At 35.8% G+C, this 14,357-nt stretch overlaps 1 long non-coding RNA gene across 1 annotated transcript; it reads right to left on the bottom strand.

Annotated features, from left to right (window-relative positions):
* Positions 1-239: 239 nt before the first annotated feature.
* Positions 240-13,168, bottom strand: LOC121738927. The gene is made up of 3 exons (XR_006037364.1): positions 13,157-13,168; positions 12,532-12,537; positions 240-310 (listed from the first exon to the last, which is right to left on the bottom strand). It is a non-coding gene; the product is annotated as an uncharacterized LOC121738927 (long non-coding RNA).
* Positions 13,169-14,357: the final 1,189 nt, after the last annotated feature.

A 14,357-nucleotide genomic window follows, 5' to 3' on the forward strand; every position in this document is an offset into this window, starting at 1 on the left:
CTTAAGTTAAGGAAGCCCCAGTTAAGAACCAGTCCACACGGCGCATTGCGTCAGCGTTGCGTCGACGCGACGTAGCGCTGCCTTTGCGTTGTTTTACATACAAATAATGAAGGTGCTCACACGGCGCGCTGCGTCGTCGCAACGCACACATGACGAACAGCAGCCCCTCAGACGAAACTGGACGGGGCGTTGATATTGACTGCCTCATAACGCTGCGATGGCGCAGTGCAGGGCCCGTGTGGCTGACTATGCGTCAAAATGTTTGCGTTGAGACGACGCAACGTAACACAACGCGCCGTGTGGACTGGCTCTAATTCGTTTTCCTTTACAAAATATCACATATTGATATTCCCGAAAGTGTCATATATATAAATATAGATATTATATAACCTTGTGCGGATTTGGTTTTCCTTTACAGTCATACAAATTGTCTCACCTAGATATTCCTGAAAATGTCATGCATAAATATAGATATTTGTAATTTATATCTATACTTAATTCCATACTATTATTAAACATGCAAAAGTGTGTCTGTTTGTCTTTTATCTCTTCACGCCTAAACCGCTGAACCGATTTTGCTGAAATTTGCTACGGAGACACTTCGAGTCTTGGGATCCGGGATAGTTTTCTAGATATCCTTTCCCGGTTTCTAGATAAGTTTATACTGTATGGTTTCCTCATTGTAAACTAGATGACGCCCACAACTCCGTTGCGCGTTCGTTTTGTTAACCCTAGAAAGATAATCTGCGCCTCAGAGGCGCACGCAAAATGCATATACAGTTGTCTCTTTCTAAATAGCGCGCTCCCGATCCTCTCGTGGCAGGTAATTTCAGTGGTCGCCAAGTGCTACAGCGGGGCGTACGTGTGTCACCGGTAGGTGCTTTAGATTAGCTGTTTTCGGTAGGTGTTGCGCTCGAGAAGCGCATGATTATCTTTTGTGTAACTTTCGCCGGCATTCATGAAGTTTAATTCGTAATTATTTCAATGATGTTTTACAGTTATTTATGTGTTATAGGATTTGGAAATCATGGCACAGAAAAGATACTTGGCTGAGGAGGAAATAACTAATGCGTTGTATGAGGAATGTGGCGATGATATCCAGTTTGCTGGTGAGGATAGTGATCAGGAAGAAGAGGATCATTTGAGTGAGGATGACGTTCAGAGTGACGAAGAAGAAGTTTGTAACGAGTCAATTATTAGCGAATCTGTAAATGTAAGTACAACATTAGTAAATGAAATTACTGATGCCTCACCTCCTGGGTCCCCTGAGGTTCCTGCGGTTGCCACTTTACCCAGACAAGACACGCGAATTATTATACCGAGCAAAAGGGTACTCAAAGGAAAAAACAAACATTGTTGGACTACGTCAAAAGGAGAGCGGCGGTCAAGGACATCGGCGATAAATATTGTTCGTTCTGCCCGGGGTCCTACAAGGATGTGTAGGAATATCGTGGATCCAAAACTATGCTTTGATCTTTTCATCACTGCGGAAATTATCGATGAGATCGTTAAGTGGACAAATCACGAAATATCTAATAAACGACGTGAAAACATGACCAGCGCAACGTTTTCTGACACATGTGTACAAGAAATCCGAGCTTTGCTTGGTGTTTTAGTATTTACAGCTGCGATGAAAGATAACCACCTTTCTTCTGAAGAGCTCTTTGACACCTCTTCTTCAGGGTCAAAATACGTAGCGGCTATGAGTCGAGATAGATTCGATTTTCTCATAAGATGTCTAAGGATGGACGATAAGAATTTGCGACCAGCTCTTCGTCAAGAAGATCCTTTCATACCGATTAGGAAAGTTTGGGAGCTTTTCATTACGCAGTGTAGAATAAGTTATACGCCAGGAGAATACCTTACTATCGACGAACAATTACTTGGGTTTCGTGGTCGTTGCCCATTTCGTATGTACATACCGAACAAGCCAAATAAGTACGGTATAAAAATCCCTATGATGTGCGATGTTAGCTCAAATTATATGATCGACGCTATTCCATACATAGGTAAGGCCACTAAAACAAATGGATTGCCACAAGGAGAATTCTACGTAAAAGAACTGTCTCGCAGTGTACATGGCTCTAACCGTAACATCACATGTGATAATTGGTTTACGTCCGTTCCCCTTGCTAAGTCTCTTCTCCTCCAACCTTACAATCTTACACTTCTGGGAACTATAAGATCGAATAAACGAGAGATACCAGAAGAGATAAAGAACACTCGCTCTCGACCTGTTGGCACGTCTATGTTTTGTTACGATGGCCCTTTGACCCTGGTGTCTTACAAACCAAAGCCTTCAAAAATGGTTTTTCTATTGTCTTCATGTGATGAGCCAGGGTTAATAAATGCATCCTCAGGAAAACCAGAAATGGTGATGTTCTACAACAAAACTAAAGGCGGCGTTGACAGCTTTGACCAAATGTGCTCCTCTATGTCCTGCTCACGTAAAACTAATCGATGGCCTATGGCAATGTTTTATGGGATGTTTAATATGGCTTTTGTTAATTCTTACGTTATTTACCACCATAATATGACCGTCATGCAACAAAAGCCATTGAATCGTAGAGAGTTTATGAAAAAATTAAACACTCAACTCACAGAGCCCTGGATGAATAGCAGATTGCTCATTCCTACTCTTAAACGATCTGCCCGAGCCGCTATAGAAGCTACATTACCAAAATTGGCTAGAAATGAAGCTGAAGATAGAGAAGGTGAGCCGGAACCAAAAAAAAGGCGATATTGTGACTTATGCACATCTAAAAAAAGGCGGATGTCAAAAATGACTTGCACGAAATGCAAGAAATGCATCTGTGGCGAACACAAAAAAGATGTGTGTGTCGATTGCATTTAGTGTACCAATATAAGTCTCAAAGATATATTTTTTTTTATACTTTTATGTTATTTTTAAGTCGCAATAAGCAATACTTGTTACGATCTCACAAAGAGAAATTATATACTGTTAAAAGAAGACTGATATTTTTTGTTAATTTTTATTAAAGGTTTAAAAGTTTGTGTTATATTTTTCGTAAAATAAATAATTATAAAAATGTTTAGATTTTATTTACTTCTAATAAGTATGAACTGTATACTAAAGCAGGCTGGTCTTGAATAAAAAGCTTTTCAGGTGTCAGAAAAACCCTAAAAATGTCGTGCGCTCGAGAAGCGCAAGAATATCTTTAACGTTACCCCCAACATGATTATCTTTCTAGGGTTAATCGCGATTCGCGCGGGAACCGAACATTTTTTCGGGATAAAAAGTATCAAGTATCTCCATACCAAATTTCAGCAAAACCGGTTCAGCGGTTTGGGCGTCTACTTTTGTAAATTGTTAATCAAACTTACTAGTGACTTGAAACTTTAAAAAGGATTTGTTGGAACTCTATCGGCAAGAAGCAGAGAGAATATTATATCGTATCTACTAAATAACCAAACTGATGCTGCTGTAGTTAAAACTTAATTTTATTTTCGATATTTATAATACGAATATTTGTCATGGTTTGTACTATCTAAGTAATATTATTCAACTTCATTAATACATAATACATTTAGAATACGTTATGTGTGATATTGAACTAATAACCTAGTTTTGTCAGTGTTAGTCATAGCTCTAACTATAAACTTTATTCAATATGCATAGCATGTACCTACTAGAGAAATAGTTGATTCATAGACCTGAGATATGATGGACGTAACGTCATTTGGTCGGGCTATGTCAAATCAATGTTAAAATTCGTCCTTCAGATGTGCTTGATATAATTATATAACCTGACCAAAATAAAAATCCTTCTATGGGAAATATTTTATCCGATAGTACACAGTCATTACTCTCATTTTTTCTCTAATTATTTTAATAAAACTTGTGACTTATCTACTTCATAACCAAGCTCAAACTTATCTAATATATCTGGCTACACATATAATCCATACTTTTTCTATTTCAAATATTTTTTCCGGCCCTAAAGCCTCCATTAAAACAAAAAAATGGGAAGTTTTTTTTCATGTTACTTACCCTATTCATCCACTAACGTCTTGAATTACTAATGTTATGAAATATACGAAAGTTAGTATATCCGTCTAAACTGATTTTGATGAAATATGGTATGCAGATACTTTGAGTCCCGGGAAAGAATAAACTTACTCCAACGCAACGGAGTTGCGGGCGCCATCTTGTGATTATGATTCTTATATTATGTAACGTACATGTATGGAACATATCTTATATCTTTAAACGAGCAATTCTTTTAGTGTCTCATAGAAGTCAACTTATTATAGCAAAATGAACCGAACGATGCGTTACCGTCAAATCTGAACGAGGCGTTAAACTCGATAATGGGACATCGGATGTGCACATCATTAGTCCCATACGTGGCCCGAAATATCCAACTTTGATCATCCCATTGTTCCAATTTTACCTTCAATAATCTAGTATTTCAATAGTTAGTAGTTTGTTCAGGTCTATGCCCAGTTTCGAGCGGTTTTACAAAGGATTTCATCGATTCACTATTGTCAAAATACGATAAGATGCTACCAGCGGTCATTGAAGTTTGTAGTCTAAGAGCAATGAGAAAAATGTTCGCACTGTATTCTGTTAAATAAACTATTTACACAATTCTTAGACCAGACAACATCTATCATTCATTGCCAATTGCATTTTGTATAGAAAAAGATGAAATATCTGTCCGTCTGTCTGTCTGTATCCAGGCTGTACCCATCTCAAGAACCGCTTCTGAAATTTTCACAGATTGTGTAAGTATATATCTGTTGCCGCTATAACAACAATTAATACTAAAAACAAAATAAAATTAATGTTTAAGGGGGGCCCCATACATGATACAACAAACGTGATTTTTTGCCTTTTTTGCTTGGTAACAATAATGCCAACAGGTAGGCACTTGAAATTTTGACAAAGTCCTCAATTATATATGTTTTTCTTAATAATTAATAATAATATTTAAATAAAATAAATATTTAAGAGGGGCTCCCATACAAAAAACACAAGTTTTGACCTATTTTTGCTCTTTATCGGTACGGAACCCAACTAGCACGTCTTGGCCGATTATTTATGTAAAAAAATATATATTTTTATTTAACATAATAATAAAAAAGGCGCTTGTATTTAGTTTATTTACTTCAAACATCTCGCAAGACATCAAAGGAATAAAGGAAGTTAACTTATTAAAAGCCACAAGTCAAATTCTCGAATACGACTCAAGGCGATGTTGATATATTCTGTTATCCTTATTCCCGGGAATAAATTAGGTTGAAAAAGGACGAGAGGACATTAAAGGAAATTTCCAGACGTCTTCCTCGTCACAATCTGCTGCTATTTGATTAATCAAACTTCCTTAGAAACATACAGCATTTATATTTATAGGAGCGTCATTGAAAATCACATTCAATCTGATAAAATCTCTTAAACGATTTTTCACGTTGGCCATGATGGAAAACCCTGATTGTCTATAAACATTCGTCAGTAGTCGTTCGTTCATCGAACATTCGTTCGTCGTGTATTCACACAGTAAAACATGCACTATCGACATCACACATGGGCAATAGGTTATACTTGCGATTTCTTACGCCGGTTCTTCTCGCCGGGTTAGTTCCCGAACCGGTGGTAGGCACCTTAGTTTCTTCGTTCTCTCTACGACGTTCAAAAAGAGTATTTATGATACCTATTTTGAATAAAAAGATATTTTATTTATTTACTGTAATGTTTTCACGCCAGACGGCAGCACCAGCACATACAGTGAACAAAAAGTTTTGCTAGAGCTTTCACAACGTTTCTGACAATCGGATTTCGGTCGGATTATTAGTTGTATGTGCTAGTAGCTAGTACCTTTGTATAGTATTCCCTATAGGTATGTTGCTCATGATCAACCATAGGCGAATATTGCCTTGTTTGTTATAGCTAGGTTATAGCTTATATTGGTCTCTAGTGAGCCAACGTTGAGAGGCAGCAAAGAGCTCGACAAGGCTTAAAATGAACGTGGCGAAAAAAGGAACTAAACTGCTCTTGGGTATGTGACATAAACACAAGCTTGTCAAAGCTGGCCTTCTAATTCCTATTTCTATCGCATTTATGGTTTTAAACGCTCTCTCTTTAGCATATTATACAGGTGTAACAAAACTAAGTGATAAGACTGTAGGGTATCTCCATACATAATATCGTCTCATGTACTATCAGAGAAATTGATTCCTATGCAAATCGGGGACCTAAGTAGTTTGGTCGCATTACGTCAAACCCAGCTGACAGATCACAATTAACCCTCGGTTGGTCGCGCTTTTAAAATAACGCCGTTGATCACCTGGGGTCTTTGAAAGCCCGAAAATTAAATGACATAAAAATGGCATAAATTTATATATTTCTTAACTTTTTTCTGTAAATTATTAGATTATATACATATTTATAATACTTATAACGAAAACTTACAAATTAAAAATTGAAGTCAAAAAATTTCAAGTGGAAAGCGTGAGTTGGAAAAATTAAAAAAAACAATATTATTTTAAAATTGTGGTAAAACGTGTAGGTAACTAAAATAACAGTTAAATTTCATATAACTTAGATTGAAATTTAAAAAGCTAAGTCCAAATAACATATAAACTATTGAATGTAAAACATTGACAAATTTTCAGCAACAAAACCTTATATATTTTATACAATTTCCTGTTCTAATACTTTAAACGTATGGTAAATATACCGACAATTAGTTTCTAATCATCACCAAAAAATAATCATCATAATTTTGGTCTACATAGCAAAATATGCATTTCTGGAAAAGTGCGTCTAAAACTTCTTGTATGCAATATAAAACAATAAGAATAAACACACGAAAATTTTAATTGGTTTATTATTAAAATACAAGGAAAATCACAAAAGAAACCCATTTCGGTGTGAAAACTGTATGAAAATATCAAATCGAATTTAGTTACGCGGTTGGTCACCTGGGGTCTTTAAAGAACCCAGCGTGAATAAACACATCTGTAACACATAATACATGCACGCGAGCTTAGATTAGTGGCAATTATATATATCGAAATATAATTCCTTTTAGGAAGCTACCTAAAGAGCGGAGTTGCTACGATTAATTTAAAATATATAGTTTTTTCTCGATTTCGCAAACTCCGGGCTTTTAAAGACCCCACGCGACCAACCGAGGGTTAACATTGAATTGACATATTCGACCAAATAACGTTGGTCTGTCAATTGCATAGGAATCAACTTCCTCGATGGTACAATGTTCACTGTGAAAGTAGCAGCGTTGAAAGAGTAACATTTTTTCACCTTTGTATGGAAAAATTCATGACGCGGGGGCGCTTGCCGATACAAATCACAAAAAATTGCTCTTTCAACGCTGCTACTTTTACAGCGAACTCTACTATATGAGGGACACATACACCCTGAAAGTATTATTACCTAGTTTTGTTACACGTTGTTTCATCTTTGTCAAATTGTGTTTTGAGCTGACCCAGAAATGACAAGCAATAATTATAATGACTGATGGCTTACCCATTGTCGGGATGACAAAGTAAAATTGACATTGGATCATGACCTAGTTGTTAACTACGGAACCCTAAAAAGTGATCAAATACTAATTTAAACGTCAAAATTAGGTTACTAGTGTATATCTGCGACTTATTTAAACACGTGCCAAAGATATTATCGCGATTTTCCAGTATTAGAAATAAACTCATTAATTTTATGTATATTTTGAAAGTCTTAATACTTTTATAAAAATATTTTCTTTCATCTTTAAGAATGTGTGTTTCATTAATTTATCATGTCTGTGTCGGTTTGTTTGTGTTGGTAGATTAGCAATACGTTAAAACTTGAAGTCCCTTTAGTATTATTTGAGTAGGTATAAAAAGTGGCAATAATTTAAGATTCCACAATATTATGTGACATAAGAAAAGGTTAAGGACCTGTTTCACCACTTCCTGATAAGTGACGAATAGGCTCTCCACCAATTAACTTGACAGATCAAGTATGGACAATCTGTCAAAAAAGTTGTGAATAGCCTATTCGGAACTTTATCAGAAAGTGGTGAAACAGGCCCTAAGACAATTTCTTCAAAATTGGATCATGTTTTTTTAATAAACAATAGGCTTGGAAAAAGGTATCTTTGCTGCTATTTCATATTAAATGCAGTTTATGTAAGAGGTGCTATGCAATGCAAACCTACACACTGTTCCAATCCTGAATTACTTGTTTTATTAGAATGGCGCAATATGATTAAACAACTGGTAATTCACGAATCTAGATATTAATTTATTAGAGCTAGACTTAGCCATATTATGTTAAATCGAGAAAGAGTTATAATAACTCCATCCTTATTATAATTAAAATTTGCATAAGTACATACGTTAAGAACGTATGTATGAAATTTTAAATAAAATAAAAAAAAATTGTTTTATTTCTGACAAAATTTGAATCATTTTTTTTTTCAGAATGTGCCTGATGCCTACCTGATATCTAGACTCGGGAACTACCCCGGCGAGAAGAACCGGCGTAAGAAACTCGCACGCATAACGCACGTGTCACGACGCTATGTCACGATGTCTAAAATCTATGGAATAACCTATAACAGGGTCTATACAAACTCTGTCAATCCATTTATCCATTCCAGATATCCACAATCCACATAAAGTGATTTCGAAGAAGGGCTCGCAATTCATATGTTTGGATGTAGCCCTAGCATGGCCACCAGTAGAAATGAGTATAGATAAATTGTGGACATAAACTTAAGGTGCATGCCGTCCCGATCTTTATCGCGGTTAATCGCGACCGACAAAAATTCAATTAAAATTTAAAATGCCACTTTATGATTGACTTATATTACTTATGTCATAAAGTTGAATAATTTTTTACATTTTTAGGACTATGGTCTGTCATAAGGTGGCATTTTAATTGAAATTTTCGGAACAAAAAAGATCGGAACGGCGGCTTAAGTTTATATCCACAGTTTGTCTATACTTTCGCATTTCTATTGGTGGCCATGCTAGGGCTACAGGTTGTTTCACTGCAATGCACTGAAAGACTTATTATGACTAAATTGTAATTTTTTATTTTTGATATAATACACACACTGGCAAAATTAGCGGAACATAGGTAAAAAGGGCCAAAACTTGAACTCAAGTGGGTCGGGCTGTCTGAAAGCCTTTTTTTATAGCTTCTAAGCTCATTCAAGAAATAAAATATTGAACAAAACTGGCAAGTTGACAGGTTTTTATAGCAATTATGCCCTAATAAGTGTTTTTCGATTATTGACGTTGTAAGTGTTCCTGATAAGAATGGCGTTTTAGCGGGGTGAAAGGTATGCTCAGCTCATTTGATTGTTTGGTTTTTGGAAGAACACATTGCTTAGATACAAAATAAGTGATTTCCCAGCATCTGCGACAGCTAGAGCTGTAACCACGATAGAGAAAGGTCACACCTACCGTTCGGTCAGTCAGGCCTTAGGTGTGTCGGCTTCCGTGGTTCAGCGTAACTTTCAACGCTTCAGAGAGACTGGATCTTACGTTCGGAGACGAGAACAAGGCAGATATCGGGTGACAATGGTTCAGGATGACCATTTTGTAAGGAAACAAAACTTAAAAAATCGACCTCAAACTGCTATGCAGACACGAAACCTGTCGGAACAGGTCCAAGATGAACGTGTAAGTGATTGTACAGTAAGAAGAAGACTCAAAGAAGTTAAATTAAACTCAAAAGTGCCAGCAAGGGCACCAAAACTTGAGACAGGACACCGAAGAGCCAGGCTAAGATTTGCGCGTGAACATCAAAATTAGACAAGTGAGTGAAATCTTGTGCTGTACAGTGATGGGAGCAAATTCTGTGTACATTGTATTGACAGGCGATAAAGAATGTGGATAAATCATAAGGAAAGCTACAGGCCATCAAACTTACCGGAAACAGTGGCCTATGATGCAGGCTTCGTAATGGTTTGGAGTTGCATATGATTTGGAGCCCGCATGGAGCTGATGATTATAGATGATGGTACTTTGACAGTACAGTGCTATAGCACCGACATCCTGGAACTGCATGGTGTGCCTTTTACACAGTTTTATGTAGTAATTTCAATTTTATGTGCGTCCATAGAGTAAGAAAATCGGGCATTATTACCTAAACGATGCTGGCGTAGCCCAGGTGGAGAGGCCAGCGTGGTCTACAGATGTGGATCCGATTGAAGACGTGTGGCACATCAATGGGTGAACGGTACGAGTTAAAACTCCAGCTCCAAAATGTGTCCAGGAGCTCGAGTTGGCGCTACTGGAGGAGTAGGAGAATATCCCACAGGAAATGATTGACAATTAAAATGCAAGCATGGAATGGCGTATCCAGGCCCTCTTGAGATCCGTAGAAGGCATTACACGCTTTTAACATGGCATTTCTTTAATAAAAATGGAGAATTTATCTTAAAAACTTACTACTGAAATTTCAAAGATTTTCTTAATTTTTTGATTTTTGCTGATATTTTTCTATTTTTCACGTTTTTATGTCCTAAATTTATATAAAATTTATTTTTTAATAATCAATTAGTAAATAAATAAATAAATATATAAAAATCAGTGAACAATTTAAAAAAAAATTAAAATTTTGTTATGTTCCTCTAATTTGGCCGGTGTGTTTATAATACAGTTAAGTAATTAATATTCGTCTCTGAGTGAGATAATATCTTTCAATTAACTAAAATTAAAAAACTAAGGAGTTAAGGGCTACAGCGCTCTTATAACTCCTCTGGTGCTGCATATGGCGATTACCATCAGGCGACCCAATTGCTCGTTTGTCGGTAAATCAATTAACGTTGATCGAACTAGTAGAATTCTCAGAATTTACGTTTGAACTTTGCTATTAACTACATTATATTTCCTGGAATCAACACTGTTTCGCGATATTATAGGCCTACCTAATCAAATTCGTATGTTATCAAAAGGAACTATAAAACACGAGTCGGTAATAATAAGTAGTATACGCATTTTCACAATATGACATTGCCGCAAGGTTACCGTACGTTGTAAGTTGTAGGAGAAATACTGACAGTGCTTTCTTAACAATTTAATTTTTATGACGTCATGTCTTAATATTACATCAACATAATAATAAAACGGTTAGTATTTCTTCTTCTTATATTATCTCTAATATATAAAATTCTCGTGTCACAATGTTAGGCCGCGTACTTCTCCGAAACGGCTTTACTGATTTTAACCAAATTTTATATGCATATTCAGTGGGTCTGAGAATCGGCTACTAGGTACTTGTTATATTGATAAGTGCATTTGTTGAATAAATAATAGTAAATTATTACAACTCGAGACTGACGGCGAATATTGTTTGTGCGACGGGATAGCGATGGACGTTGCCATGGTGACATACTTATTTAGTCACTTCAATAAAATAATACGGGCGAAATACTTTATATGGCAAAGAAACGTTTGCCGGGACAGCTAGTAATGTCATAATTATTGTGTCAGTTAATTGACAATGGGAATAAATTAGTTTAGATAAAACATGTGAGGCACAAGTGTTACATTGTAACAGTATAAAATATAATAAACAGTAGTATTCATTCCATATTACACCGCGTGAATCATGCGCCCACACGTAAGTGTGATTTCAGATAACGTTTAGCGAGCAGAAAAATGTACACGGTTAGGACTGCTGAACGTTAGGATGAAGCCGGACTTAAAAATGACGAAAACTAATATTAAATTGATAGTAAAATGCCTGCAGTAGCAAAGAGTCTGGCTTTTTAATACAAATGACCGGCTAAACTTGCTTGGTTAAGTATTAGATTTTGCAACCAGCACCCGTAGCATGGCTACATTAGAAATACGAAAGTATATATCTTTACCGCGGCTAGCCACGATTGACAAAAAATCAAATATAATGCCACTTTATGATATTCTAGACTATAGTCTTAAAAATCAAATAAAATCCTACTTTATGACGTAGACTATAGCCTATGTCATAAAGTGGCATTTTAATTATTTTTTTTCGATCGCGGCTAGCCGCGGTAAAGATCGGAACGGCACCTTCAGTTTAACTCCGCTGTTTGTCTATACTTTCTTATTTCTATTGTAGCCATGCTACGGGTGCTGGGATTGGTAACTCTATATGGTTACTAACTCGCAGATACTATGACGTATAACGTCGTAACTCGTATCAAACTTGTTACCCATCTTTGATTTTAAGAACACGGCAAAGTTACTCTACCGTATGTCTAATATTTTGTATTGTGCTATTAATATTGTATGGCGCCAGTGATTCACACCATCGCGGTGCCAGCGATATGTTAATAATTTAGAAACACGTTTTAAAAATAAAAAAATAAATATTATTCAATTACCTACTCTGGCCCTTTTTAGGGATCCTTAGCCAAGAAGTTAGTAGGTCTTTATTCATAAAGCTTGCTGTCTATCCATCTTTCTGTCAACGGGCTGTATCCTATAATAGTTTTAAACTATTGCATAGCTTTTATCGCGGCAGGCGGCAAGTGGCAACCGACTCAAGAAAGTCCGTGACGAAAAAACCTAACACTAATCCGAGCGGCATTGCCGTGCATCGTCTATCACTTAAACTAGATATAATATTTAATTTCTTATTAAATAATCATTTTGTAAAAGCAAAGCGGCAAACTTCTAATTATTATTTTTAATCAATGATCCTAGAACGCATGCCCTTAATGAACAAAAAAAGGCACAGTGTGGAGCATAAACTTACGACAGTATATAAATAAGTCTATGGTGTGGACATAGCTTTTACGTATGTCATTTTATTAAATGTAAGTTGTAACACAATAATGTACATAATATGTACATTATTGTGTTACATTTAATAAAATTGAAATCAAATTCAATAAAAATATAGTTTCAGTAGACACATAAATAACGATTGCTTTATTTAAAATGTCACAACAGTAGTAAAATAATGAATAGATCCTTGAATAATGTTCATCAGTAATATTAAATATATTATATTAGCCTACTTAAACGTGGATGGATACTAAAGCGGTGCATACGGGACACAAAATGTCGCCTTCACCGAATTTCAGAAAAAAGTCTGTCGAAAATAGTATGAAATTATTTTCTGTCATTGAAAATCTTTGTCAGGTTTCTTCATACATATCTAATTTACCATGTTATTCGTTTAAAATACTATTATATTTGTATGCATCATCTATACGTGGGAGAGCCATGCTTCGGCACGAATGGGCATTATGTGATCATTGATCAACCTGCATTGTACCTACTTACCAAATTTGGACACAAAACTTTCTCAACGCGGAAATCGAATCCATGACCTTTGAGCCAATAAAAACTCTAAACCATCGGACCAAACAACGTAGTGTTTGTATTGGCATATTGTGGTCGCTTGAAGCCGGTCTGCGCCAACTTAGATTTCTGATTAATGTCCTGTCGAGGGACCGGTATGTGTAATCAATTTATTGGTATTGAAAATAAGGAAATAAAACTAATGTAATCGGAAAAATACTTCAATGATTATCCCAGTGTGTCTTATATTGATCAATACTGGCAACAGTTTCTTATACGACTATTATCTTGTACTTGCAGCTTACACTGGCAGCTCAGCATCAATTAAAGCTTATCGTATACTTACTATTACTAATATTATAAATACGAAAGTCCGTTTGTCTATCTGTTTATACCTCCACTTCACGCCATAACCGCTGATCCGATTTTGCCGGGTATAGAGATACTTTAAATCCCGGGAAAGCACTTTCTTTGTATTTCGCAAAAAATTACGGTTCCCGCGCGATATACTAATTTCGGCAGACCATATAATATTATCTAGTTTTTATAATTATAATGATATATATGTCGTAGGATGATTTGATAAATCCGTGTTTTCGCGAAATCCCTAGAATTTTCGCGAAAATTCGATTTATCAAATCATCCTACGACATCGTAGGATGATTTGATAAATCGAATTTTCGCGAAAATTCTAGGGATTTCGCGAAAACACGGATTTATCAAATCATCCTACGACATATATAAGATGTAGGAGTTTTCAGCACAAAACAATATGATTCATCTAAAAACAGAGAATTTATTCATTAAATACAGTAAATTACACTTTACTTAGAGGAAAACGTAATTATTACAATATAATTTTTTACTAACCTAAAAACAGAGAATCGACAATTTTGTCCATGCGTAATATACTCCTTGTTACACATCAACAATATATATATTAATACGCAAGAGAAAAACTTTGTATCCCTTTTGACGAAAAATGGGGAAACGTAGGTGAATGAAATTTTGCACAGTTATAGTTTATATGGTGAAGGAGTGCATCGAGCTAATATTATTTTGAAATTAAGCTTTTATCATACGTT

Source organism: Aricia agestis, chromosome Z (genome assembly GCF_905147365.1).
Source record: "Aricia agestis chromosome Z, ilAriAges1.1, whole genome shotgun sequence".
Lineage (NCBI taxonomy): Eukaryota > Metazoa > Arthropoda > Insecta > Lepidoptera > Lycaenidae > Aricia > Aricia agestis.